We start from the raw sequence: 12,363 nt of genomic DNA, 5'->3' as shown, positions 1-12,363 counted from the left end.
CATGACTGCAGTAGAAAACGTACAACATAACTTATAACTATACATGTGCCAATGTCTCCTCTTTCGAACAGAGACACTGCTTGCGCAGTGGGAAGAATCTGCATACAGTAGTACATCCCTATGATATGTTATCGAAGAAATGAATATGTTTCATCAGCGAGTAACGCAATTCACGGCCGAAGCTATTTCAGAGCCACGCATGTTCCACTGCTGGGCTGTGATGGAACAAATACTTTACGGATAGCTGAGTGATACACGAATAACACCTTCACAACACGGAGCTATACTGCCTGATAATAAGTAACCGGACACTTCTAGGTAATGCGGAACTGTGAGGCGGACCCGCCAGTATAGATGTGTGGCGGGAGGGGGGGGGGGGGGAGGATTAGGGAAGCAGTTACACCAGAATGGGTCGATAAGGAGAGCTCAAAGACTTCGAAAATGGAGTAGTCAGTGTATGTAGTCTGTGCAACATATGCTTCATGGACACTTCGCCCTTCAAAGGTTGTGGAAATCGGCTGTTGGTGATGAGATTGTGAACACACGAGGCAAAACCTTTAGCTAAAGCAAGACCAGGCAGACTATGTACTGACGGAAGGGTGGTAGTAAAATATCGCATGACGTTAGGGGAAGGAATCATTCCTGAATTCCAAATACTATCAGGTATCCAGCTAGCACAATCACTATGAGTAGAGAGTTAAAAAGAATAAGGTACAGTTTTCGAGCAACTCCTCATAAGTTATTCATTTCTGTAGTCAATGCTAAGCACACTTGAAGTGGTGTAAAGAATGATACGATTGGACAGTGGATGACTGGAAACAAGTTGTTTGGAGTGATGGATCACACAATACCCTGTGGCAAACCGTTGGAAGCGTTTGGCTTTGGGAGAATGCCTGGAGTAAGTTACCCACCATCACGTATAATGACATCACTGATGTACGGAGGAAGTGGTGTAGCAGTATGGTAGTACAGTGAAGAGCCACAGTAACTGCTACACCTTTCTAATATCGTGTAGGGCCCCCTGGAGCACGCAGAAGCGCCGCAACATGACGTGGCATGGACTCGACTAATGTCTGACGTGCTGCTGGATGGAACTGACACCATGAATACTGCTGGGCTGTCCACAAATCCATAAGAGCACGAGGGGGTGGAGATCTCTTCTGAACAGCACGTTGCACAGCTTCCGAGATATGCTCAATATGTTCATGTCTGGAGAGACTGGTGGCCGGCGGAAGTGTTTAAACTCAGAAGAGTGTTCCTGGAACCATTGACTAGCAATTTTGGACGTGTCGGGTGTCGCATTGTCCTGCTGGAATTGCCCAATTCCGTTGGAATGCACAATGGGCATGAATGGATGCAGGTGATCAGACAGGTTTCGTACGTACTTGTAACCTGTCAGAGTCGTATCTACACGTATCATGGGTCCCATATCATTCGAACTGCACATGTCCCACACCATTACAGATCCTCCACCGCCTTGAATAGTCCCTTGCTGACAGGCAGGATCCCTGGATTCATGAGGTTGTCTCCATTCCCCTAAACGTCCATCCGCTCGATAAAATTTGAAACGAGACTCGTCCGACCAGGCAACATGTTTCCAGTCATCAACAGTCCAATTCGGTGTTGACGGGCCCAGGCGAGGTGTAAGGCTTTGTGTCGTGCAGTCGTCAAGGGTAGACGAATTGGCCTTCGGCACCGAAAGCCCATATGATGATGTTTCATTGAATGGTTCTCACGCTGACACTTGTTGGTGGCCAAGCACTGAAATCTGCAGAAATTTGCAGAAGGGTTTCACTTCTATCATGTTCAACTATTCTCTTCAGTCGTCGTTGGCCCAGTTGCTGCAGGATATTTTTCCGACCGCAGTGATGTCGGAGACTTAATGTTTTACCGGATTCCTGATACTTACGGTACGGTCATGAAATGGTCGTACGGGAAATTCCCAGTTCATTGTTACCTCGGAGATGCTGTGTCCCATCGCTCGGGCCCCGTCTATAATATCACGTTCAAACTCACTTAACTCTTGATAACCTGCCATTGTAGCAGCAGTAACCGATCTAACAACTGCGCCAGACACATGTTGCCTTATATAGGCACTGCCGACCGCAGAACCGTATTCTATCTCTTTACATATCTCTGTATTTGAATACGCATGGCTATACCAGTTGCTTTGGCGCTTCAGTGTGTTTTTCATGGTTAGAGTGATTTCCCCATTTTGCATTTAACGAAACGATAGTTGCGGAAGTACACTAACACATTTTAGAGTGTCATATACTGCGTACAGTAGAGGAACAGTTCGAAGACAATTTTTGGCATCAGTATGACAATAAACCCTATCATAAAGATAGGCAGTGCTCGGTAATAGATCGCGAGATGGAAATGTGGAGCTAGCTGTTAGAATGATAAGACACAAATGGTATCAATTTATTTAAAATTACAATATAGGGGAGATGCTGAGTCGCAGATAGGCACAACCTAAAAGACTATCACAAAATAAGCTTTCGGCCAACAAGGCCTTTGTCAAAAATAGACGACAGACACGAACACACATTTACCCAAACGCAAGTGTGTCTGTGAGTTGCGTTTGCGTGAGTGTGTGGGTGGGTGTGTCCCTCTATTTTTGACAAAGACCTTGCTAGCCGAAAGCTTATTTTGTGATAGTCTGTGTGGTGCTTTATCTACGACGCAACGACTTAGCATCTCCACTATATGGTGACTAAAAATGGTTCAAATGGCTCTGAGCAGTATGGGACTTAACATCTGAGGTCATCAGTCCCCTAGAACTTAGAACTACTTAAACCTAACTAACCTAAGGACATCACACACATCCATGCCCGAGGCAGGATTCGAACCTGCGACCGTAGCGGTCGAGCGGCTCCAGACTGAAGCGCCTAGGACCGCTCGGCCACCCCGCCCGGCCATGGTGACTAGCAACTATCCTTTTCATAATATTGTTACATTTCATCCTGTGTTTTCCGTTATTTAAAATTACTGATATTTTAACTGCAAGAAGAATAGCTTTGCAGTGAAGACTGAATACTTTTCTCATTGCTGTCCATATTCGAGGTGAATTTTCTGTTGGTGATTCCTGAGCTATACAAAATTTAACAGAGTGTAGTCTCAAAAGTATTAAGAGGTTGTAAAAATGTACTTTTAATATTTACCTTAAATATCACCCACCCCTTCCTGCAGTGCGATACCAGACGTACGTTCGCTGGCGGCGCCGCGAAGAACATAACAAAACGTGACACCAGCGGTCTGGATGAACTACTGAAAAATTCAGCGCCCTCTTCGACAGGTAAGGCCGCAAGGCCCCTATCGTATCCAGGCCGAGTGCCAGGCAAACAAAAACCCGCACCTTCTACTGGCGACCAATCTAGAGGACACGGGAAGTCGCGAAACGAGACAGCGAGGTGGCAGCAACAATTCCACATCTCTTAAACCGATTGGGAAGTGAAATAATCATGTGAAGCCTTCAAGTGACCTGTCCACTAAATTATGAGAGCTTCTGTGCAATTCTGCCGAAACACTTCTGTCGCCTCGTGTGTTGGAGATGCCCGCAAGCAGAGTATTCACTCAGACGCTCTTTTTATTAATTTTCAGTATTAATTAACTAATCAAGTATCAGAATACCCTAAACCGCTCCAGATATGTAGAGATAGCTGTTAAGTCACTAATAGTCAGTTAATAACTGGAAAATGTTAATAAATACCTGCGTTATGCATTACTAAACGGATAATACAATTCATGGCGCACAGGCCCAGTTACAGGAGTCGTCATTGTGAGACTGTAAAATGATACAAGACTTAGACAAAATTTTTACATTTTTTGATGAATGGATGAGTGCTCTACATCTAACAAAATGTAAGTTAATGCAGATGAGTAAGAAAGACAATCTCGTAACGTCCAAATACAACGTTATTTGCGTGCTACTTGATACAGTCAGGTCGATTAAATTTGAAGGCGTAACACCGCGAAGCGATATGAAGCGGAAAGAGCATCTAAATATGGTAGTAGGGAAGGCGAATGGTCGACTTCGGTTTATTGGGATAATGTTGAGAGATTGTGTTTCGTCTGTAAAGGAGACCCGCATAGAACACTAGTGCTACCTCTCGAGTGTTTGAGATTCCTTCTTAACCGCGTTAACGGAAGGCATCGAACCAATTCAGAAGCGAGCTGCTACATTTATTATCCCCTAGGTTCGATCAGCACGCGAGTACACTCATCAAAAAAAGTTTTGCATCACCCCGGTTCCCAGAACACCTGAAAATAGACGTTGACTGTGAATATTGTATCACAGGCACAGTCCCTTTGACTGTTCAGAGATGTCACTAAACCCGCCGAAAGATGTAAACAACCATGCATGAGTAGCACCTATTAGACGGTAGGGGTCCGACAGCCGATCAGATCCATTCATTCCACCAGGAAGGATGTACACGGTTCGAGTTGTCTGTAGTTCAATCATGCCTAGACGGTCAATACCGAAATTCGATCGCGTCCGCATTGTTGCCTTGTGCTGGGAAGGGCTCTCAACGAGGAAGTGTCCAGGCATCTCGGATTGAACCAAAGCGATGTTGTTCGGACATGGAGGCGATACAGAGGGACAGGAACTATCGATGACATATCTCGCTCAGGGCGCCCAAAGGCTACTACTGAAGTGAATGACCGCTACCTGCGGATTATGGCTCAGAGGAACCCTGATAGCAACGTCACCACTGAATAATGCTTTTCGTGCAGCCACAGGACGTCGTGTTACGACTCAAACTGTAATCAATAGGCTGCATGATGCAAAACTTCATTGCCGATGTCCATGGCGAGGTCCATCTTTGCAACCACGATACCATGGTGCGCGGTACAGATGGGCCCAACAACATGCCGAATGGACGGCTGAGGATTGGCATCACGTTCTCTTCACCGATGAGTGTCGCATATGCCATCAGCCAGAATACCGTCGGAGACGTGTTTGGAGGCAACCCGGTCAGGCTGAACGCCTTAGACACACTGTCCTGCGAGTGCAGCAAGGTGGAGGTTCCCTGCTGTTTTGGGGTGACATTACGTGGGGCCGATGTACGCCGCTACGCCGCTGGTGGCCATGGAAGGCGCCGTAGCGTTGTACGATACGTGAATTCCTTCATCTGACCGATAGTACAACCATATCGACAGCATATTGGCGAGGCATTCGTCTTCAAAAATGTTCAAATGTGTGTCAAATCTTATGGTACTTAACTGCTAAGGTCATCAGTCCATAAGCTTACACACTACTTAACCAAATTTATCCTAAGGACAAACACACAACACACACACCCATGCCCGAGGGAGGACTCGAACCTCCGCCGGGACCATCTGCACAGTCCGTGACTGCAGCGCCTTAGGCCGCTCGGCTAATCCCGCGCGGCCATTCGTCTTCATGGACGACAATTCGCGCCCCCATCGTGCACATCTTGTGAATGACTTCCTTCTGGATGACGACATCGCTCGACTAGAGTAGCCAGCATTTTCTCCAGACATGAACCTTATGCCTGGGGCAGACTGGAAAGGTCTGTTTATGGACGATGTGACCCACCAACCACTCTGAGGAATCTACGCCGAATCGCCGTCGAAGAGTGGGACAATCTGGACCAACAGTGCCTTGATGAACGTGTGGATAGTATGCCACGCGAATACAGGCATGCATCAATCCAAGAGGAGTGCTACTGGGTATCAGAGGTAGCTGTGTGTACAGCAATCTGGACCATCGCCTCTGGAGGTCTCACTGTATGGTGGTACAACATGCAATGTGCGGTTTTCAAGAGCAATAAAAAGGGTGGAAGCGACGTTTATGTCGGTATATATTCCAATTTTCCTACAGGTTTCCGGAACTCTCGGAACCGAGGTGATCCAAAACTCTTTTTGATGTGTGTATTACGGAGATGTTTCGGGAACTGAGGTGGGAATCCCTGGAGAGAATATTTTCGCGAAACATGACTGAAAAAATTTAGAGAATTGGCCCTTGAACGTGACTGCATATCGGATCTACTGCCGCCAGCGTGCACTGGGCGTCAGGACCACGACGATAAGATGAGATAAATTAGGGCTGGTATGGAGGCATATAATCTGCTATTTTTTCATTGCTCTGTTTGCAAGTGGAACAGGAAAGGAAATGAGTAGTAGTGGTACAGGGTACTCTCCGCAACGCACACTGCGGTGGCTTACGGAGTAGGTATATACATGTAGATACAGATATAACCACTTCCAAGAGCAACAAAAATTTGATTTACAATATTTCATGTAATTACTGACAAGATTTAAAAATATAAAATGCTGTCGTAATCTACTCGTGTATAGGTCTTTAGGCAGTGCAATTCAGGGCGCACAAATTGACGGGACAACGGGGGGACAGGGGGGGAATGACAACTTATTACCTTGGACCTTGGCTAATACGATGTAGGAAATCCATTGGCATTCAAAACAACTTCCACTAGTCTCGGAATGGATAAATACAGCTCCTGTGTGGTTTCCTAGGGGATCATCTGCAATTATTCGTGTGAAATAATGGCAAGTTTAGGTAATAATGCACACTTCTCTGCAACGCAGACCACAAAGGCTCAGTATTACTGACATCTGGTGAATGTGGTGACCAGGGAAGATGAGACAATTCATCTCAGTGCTCGCAAAAACAGTCCTGGAAGACGGAAGCTGTGCGAAGGGGTGCACTGTTTTCTTGGAACACAGTATTTCCATCGAAGAACAAACATTGTACTATAGGACGGACCTGATCAGCCGAAATGGTGCGATAGAACCATTGGAAGTAATACGACCTTCTAGAGTAGCCATGGAACACATCGAGCACCACGCTCAATGGGTCCCAATGCCAAAATCATCACCGAACCGCCGCCATGTTTCATTCTTGGGAATAAATTCGGCTAGAAGTTCAAATCAATGTGAAACAAGACTCATCCGAGCAAATGATCCTTGCCTTGGTCCATAGTACCGGTTTTATGGCTTCTGTACATCGTTTTCAGGTTACGAGCATTTGCATCACTGATGAGTGGATTTTGAATTCCATTTCGCCCTGCAATTCCCTGCTTATAGAGCTCCCTTCGTATTGTTATGGTGCTGACAGGGTTCGCAACAGCGGCATTCAGTCCGGCAGTGACTTTTGCCGCGGTCGTTCTCTTACGTTTCGTCACAGTCTTCGTCAATGACCGCCTGTCACGATGAGGCATAATACATTTTGTCCGCGTTGTAACTTAGCGGATAAAGATTCTCGTTCCTGCCTGTATCCGGTATAGATCTTTGACCGGTGCCTCTTGAAACACCATACACTTCGGCTACCTTGTTTACGGAAGCACCCAACATAAAAAAAATGGTTCAAATGGCTCTGAGCACTATGGGACTCAACTGCTGAGGTCATTAGTCCCCTAGAACTTAGAACTAGTTAAACCTAACTAACCTAAGGACATCACAAACATCCATGCCCGAGGCAGGATTTGAACCTGCGACCGTAGCGGTCTTGCGGTTCCAGACTGCAGCGCCTTCAACCGCACGGCCACTTCGGCCGGCACACCCAACATAAGAGCACCAACAATTTGCTCACGTTCTAATTCACGTACTACCGACATGATGCACTCACTACTACGCAGAACCACGACTGACTCTTGCAACATAGTGAGGACATTGCACAGGTGCTGTCCATGGGCAAATTCAACAGGGCGTGCTGAAAAATTATGTCTCCGAATTTCTTATTCTACTCTCAGTATCAGTTGAGGTATTACGTGCAAGTACATTACTCGGACGACTTTCCTGCTTCGCTGGCGCAAGTTGCGACCCTCTAACGCTGGAGGGCCCCAAACTGCAGCGTGTAACACGGCGGTGTGTAATGTAACTACACTACTGGCCATTAAAATTGCTACACCAAGAAGAAATGCAGATGATAAACGGGTATTAATTCGACAAATATATTGCACTAGAACTGACATGTGATTACATTTTCATGCAATTTGGGTGCATAGATCCTGAGAAATCAGTACTTCTGGCCGTAATAACGAACTTGATACGCCTGGTCATCGAGTCAAACAGAGCTTGGATGGTGTGTACAGGTACAGCTGCCCATGCAGCTTCAACACGATACTACAGTTCATCAAGAGTAGTGACTGGCGTATTGTGACAAGCCAGTTGCTCCTCCACCATTGCCCAGACGTTTTCAATTGGTGAGAGATCTGGAGAATGTGCTGGCCAGGGCAGTAGTCCAACATTTTCTGTATCCAGAAAGGCCCGTACAGGACCTGCAACGTGCGGTCGTGCATTATCCTGCTGAATTGTAGGGTTTCGCAGGGATCGAATGAAGGGTAGAGCGACGGGTCGTAAAACATCTGAAATGTAACGTCCACTGTTCAAAGTGCCGTCAATGCGAACAAGAGGTGACCGAGACGTGTAACCAATGGCACCCCATACCATCACGCCGGGTGATACGCCAGTACAGCGATGACGAATACACGCTTCCAATGTGCGTTCATCGCGATGTCGCTGTACACGGATGCGACCATCATGATGCTGTAAACAGAACCTGGATTCATCCGAAAAAGTGACGTTTTGCCATTCGTGCACCCAGGTTCGTCGTTGAGGACACCATCGCAGGCGCTCCTGTCTGTCATGCAGCGTCAAGGGTAACCGCAGCCATGGTCTCCGAGCTGATAGTCCATGCTGCTGCAAACGTCGTCGAACTGTTCGTGCAGATGGTTGTTGTCTTGCAAATGTCCCTATCTGCTGACTCAGGAATCGAGACGTGGCTGCAAGGTCCTTTACAGCCATGCGGATAAGATACCTGTCATCTGGACTGCTAGTGATACGAGGCCGTTGGGATCCAGCACGGCGTTCCGTATTACCCTACTGAACCCACCGATTCCATATTCTTCTAATAGTCATTGGATCTCGACCAACGCGAGCAGCAATGTCGCGATACGATAAATCGCAATTGGGGAAGATCAGTTTGGATTCCGTAGAAATGTTGGAACACGTGAGGCAACACTGATCCTACGACTAATCTTAAAAGAAAGATTAAGGAAAGGCAAACCTACGTTTCTAGCATTTGTAGACTTAGAGAAAGCTTTTGACAATGTTGACTGGAATACTCTTTCAAATTCTGAAGGTGGCAGGGGTAAAATACAGGGAGCGCAAGGCTATTTACGATTTATACAGAAAGCAGATGGCAGTTATAAGAGTCGAGGGACATGAAAGGGAAGCAGTGGTTTGGAAGGGAGTGAGACAGGGTTGTAGCCTCTCCCCGATGTTATTCAATCTGTATATTGAGCAAGCAGTAAAGGAAACAAAAGAAAAGTTCGGAGTAGGTATTAAAATCCATGGGGAAGAAACAAAAACTTTGAGGTTCGCCAATGACATTGTAATTCTGTCAGAGACAGCAAAGGACTTGGAAGAGCAGTTGAACGGAATGGACAACGTCTTGAAAGGAGGGTATAAGATTAACATCAACAAAAGCAAAATGAAGATAATGGAATGTAGACGAATTATGTCGGGTGATGCTGAGAGAATTAGATTAGGAAATGAGACACTTAAAGTAGTGAAGGGGTTTTGCTATTTGGGGAGCAAAATAACTGATGATGGTCGAAGTAGAGAAGATATATAATGTAGACTGGCAATGGCAAGGAAAGCGTTTCTGAAGAAGAGAAATTTGTTAATATGGAGTATAGATTTAAGTGTCAGGAAGTCGTTCCTGAAAGTATTTGTATGGAGTGTAGCCATGTATGGAAGTGAAACATGGACGATAAATAGTGTATACAAGAAGAGAATAGAAGCTTTCGAAATGTGGTGCTACAGAAGAATGCTGAAGATTAGATGGGTAGATCACATAACTAATGAGGAGGTATTGAATGGAATTGGGGAGAAGAGGAGTTTGTGGCACAACTTGACTAGAAGAAGGGATCGCTTGGTAGGACGTGTTCTGAGTCATCAAGGGATCACCAATTTAGCACTGGGGGGGGCAGCGTGGAGGGTAAAAATCGTAGAGGGAGACAAAGCGATGAATACACTTAACAGATTCAGAAGGATGTAGGTTGCAGTAAGTACTGGGAGATGAAGAAGCTTGCACAGGATAGAGTAGCATGGAGAGCTGCATCAAACCAGTCTCAGGACTGAAGACCACAACAACAACATGGGCTGACTGTTACATGACCAACTGTATTTGCTTTACAGTACGTTTACTCTCCGATCGCCTTTTTTCCCCCCTTCTTACTCAGTCTACTATTTATTTAATAAACTGGGAGATAGTACTTAAAATTCCATTAAACAAACACTTCAAAGTGTCACGAGTAAGAAAAATTGTGCTTTAGGTCGCAAAACCGAGAAAATAAATACGCAGAAATAGCAGAAAAAAAGGACGAATTAGCAGGGATATAGTCGCTAATGTGTGGCAAATTTGGTGTTTTCGGACACTTGCAAAAGTACTAGCATACTATCAAGTCGTTTCGCAAGACTATCACTGCAAAAATGTACATCAGGCTCTGTAATACTATAAACTGCAGTATCATGCCGAAAACTACCAAAAATCGAGTGCATCTGAACTGTGACACCTATCGCAAAGAAGCAGAATGCAATATCACTTGCCCTTAAAAGTTACGTAGCTGGTTTATTCCAGGTATCAAATGGATATTGTTAAAATGTCTGTGCAGCATATATAAATAATCCACGACACGTACGAAAAGAATCCGTCTGTAATAGGGATGTAGTGACATTCGAAATATACGGGGCGCTATACGGACAAACACACGACGTCCCGAGAACACGTGACCAGGCTGGCAATGTGTGTTGACAACACAAAATCTGTTCTGCGAATGTGAATGCTCAGTCCAGAGATATTTACTCTATGGTTACACACCGCCATGTTATATGCTACAGATCAGCGCCCTCTAGTGGCCGAGGGTGCAATTACGTAGACACGAGAATAAAGATGTAAAATGTTAATAACGTTTGTTTTATTTAAAAAGTTTTAGGAGTTTTCACATTAAAAATTCGGTGGCACTTTTTTAGCACGCTCTTTTATTTACCTTATGGTACTCTCGCTTTATGGTTAATGAAAAACAAAACGTCAATGCAAAATTGAGTGTGCACACATAAAAACCATTGTGCAACATTAAATAACAGTGGCTGTAGGAACACCAAACAGCAAAAAGAAATGGGTCACTGCAGACAACACAGCAGAAAAGTGGAACCATTTGGCAACAGCGGCAGGGCGTGACGTCAGACACACGAAGCGGTTCATTGAATAAGTCAATACGAGATATCCGAGGCTAAATTTGTGTTTACCTATGCCCGTTTGCTAAGGATTGCTTACTTTACTGCACAGATTGTGAACCTGACAGAATACAAATCGTAGTGGCAGCACCTGTATGGCAACAAAAATGCGGTACAGAGGCTGTAAAACATCTGCGAATGTGCTTACAAGGGAACCTCCCCATCGCACCCCCCTCAGATTTAGTTATAAGTTGGCACAGGGATAGGCCTTGAAAAACTGAACGCAGATCAATCCAGAAAACAGGAAGAAGTTGTGTGGAACTATGAAAAAAAATAAGCAATATATACAAACTGAGCAGTCCACGCGCAATGTAGGCAACATCAAGGAGTGTGTCAGCTAACGAGCGCTGTGGTCACGTGGGTTGCGTGAGCAGCTGCGGAACGAGAGGTCCTTGGTTCAAATCTTCTCTCGAGTGAAAAGTTTAATTTTTTATTTTCAGATAATTATCAAAGTTCAGGCACTCACACATAATCAACTTCGCTCTCCAAAATTCCAGGACATGTTCAGATTTGCTTGGACATATACAGAATTTGACAGTCTACGCACGGAAACATTTGAAAACGTAAAAAACATATGTTTTGACAGAGCACAGGGAAAACTCTGCGACTGTGAAACTGTTGCATTCATTTGTTGCAGTATATGTGACAAACTCTTATGTTTTCATCACTCTTTTGGGAGTGATTATCACATCCACAAGAAAACCTAAATCGGGCAAGGTAGAATAATCTTTTTACCCATTCGCCAAGTGTGCAAGTTACGTGGGTCGACAACATATTCCTGTCATGTGCCGCACATGCCGTCACCAGTGCCGTAAAGAATATATCAGACGTGTTTTCCTGTGGAGGAATCGGTTGACCTATGACCTTGCGGTCAAATGTTTTCGGTTCCTATTGGGGAGGCACGTCCTTTCGTCTACTAATCGCACGGTTTTGCGGTGCGGTCACAAAACAGACACTAAACTTATTACAGTGAACAGAGACGTCAGTGAATGAACGGACAGATCGTAACTTTGCGAAAATAAAGAAAGTAAAATTTTCACTGAAGGGAGGACTCGAACCAAGGACCTCTCGCGTTTT

The sequence above is a fragment of the Schistocerca americana genome, chromosome 6 (genome assembly GCF_021461395.2).
Source record: "Schistocerca americana isolate TAMUIC-IGC-003095 chromosome 6, iqSchAmer2.1, whole genome shotgun sequence".
In the NCBI taxonomy this organism is placed as follows: domain Eukaryota; kingdom Metazoa; phylum Arthropoda; class Insecta; order Orthoptera; family Acrididae; genus Schistocerca; species Schistocerca americana.
This window is presented reverse-complemented; position numbering follows the sequence as displayed.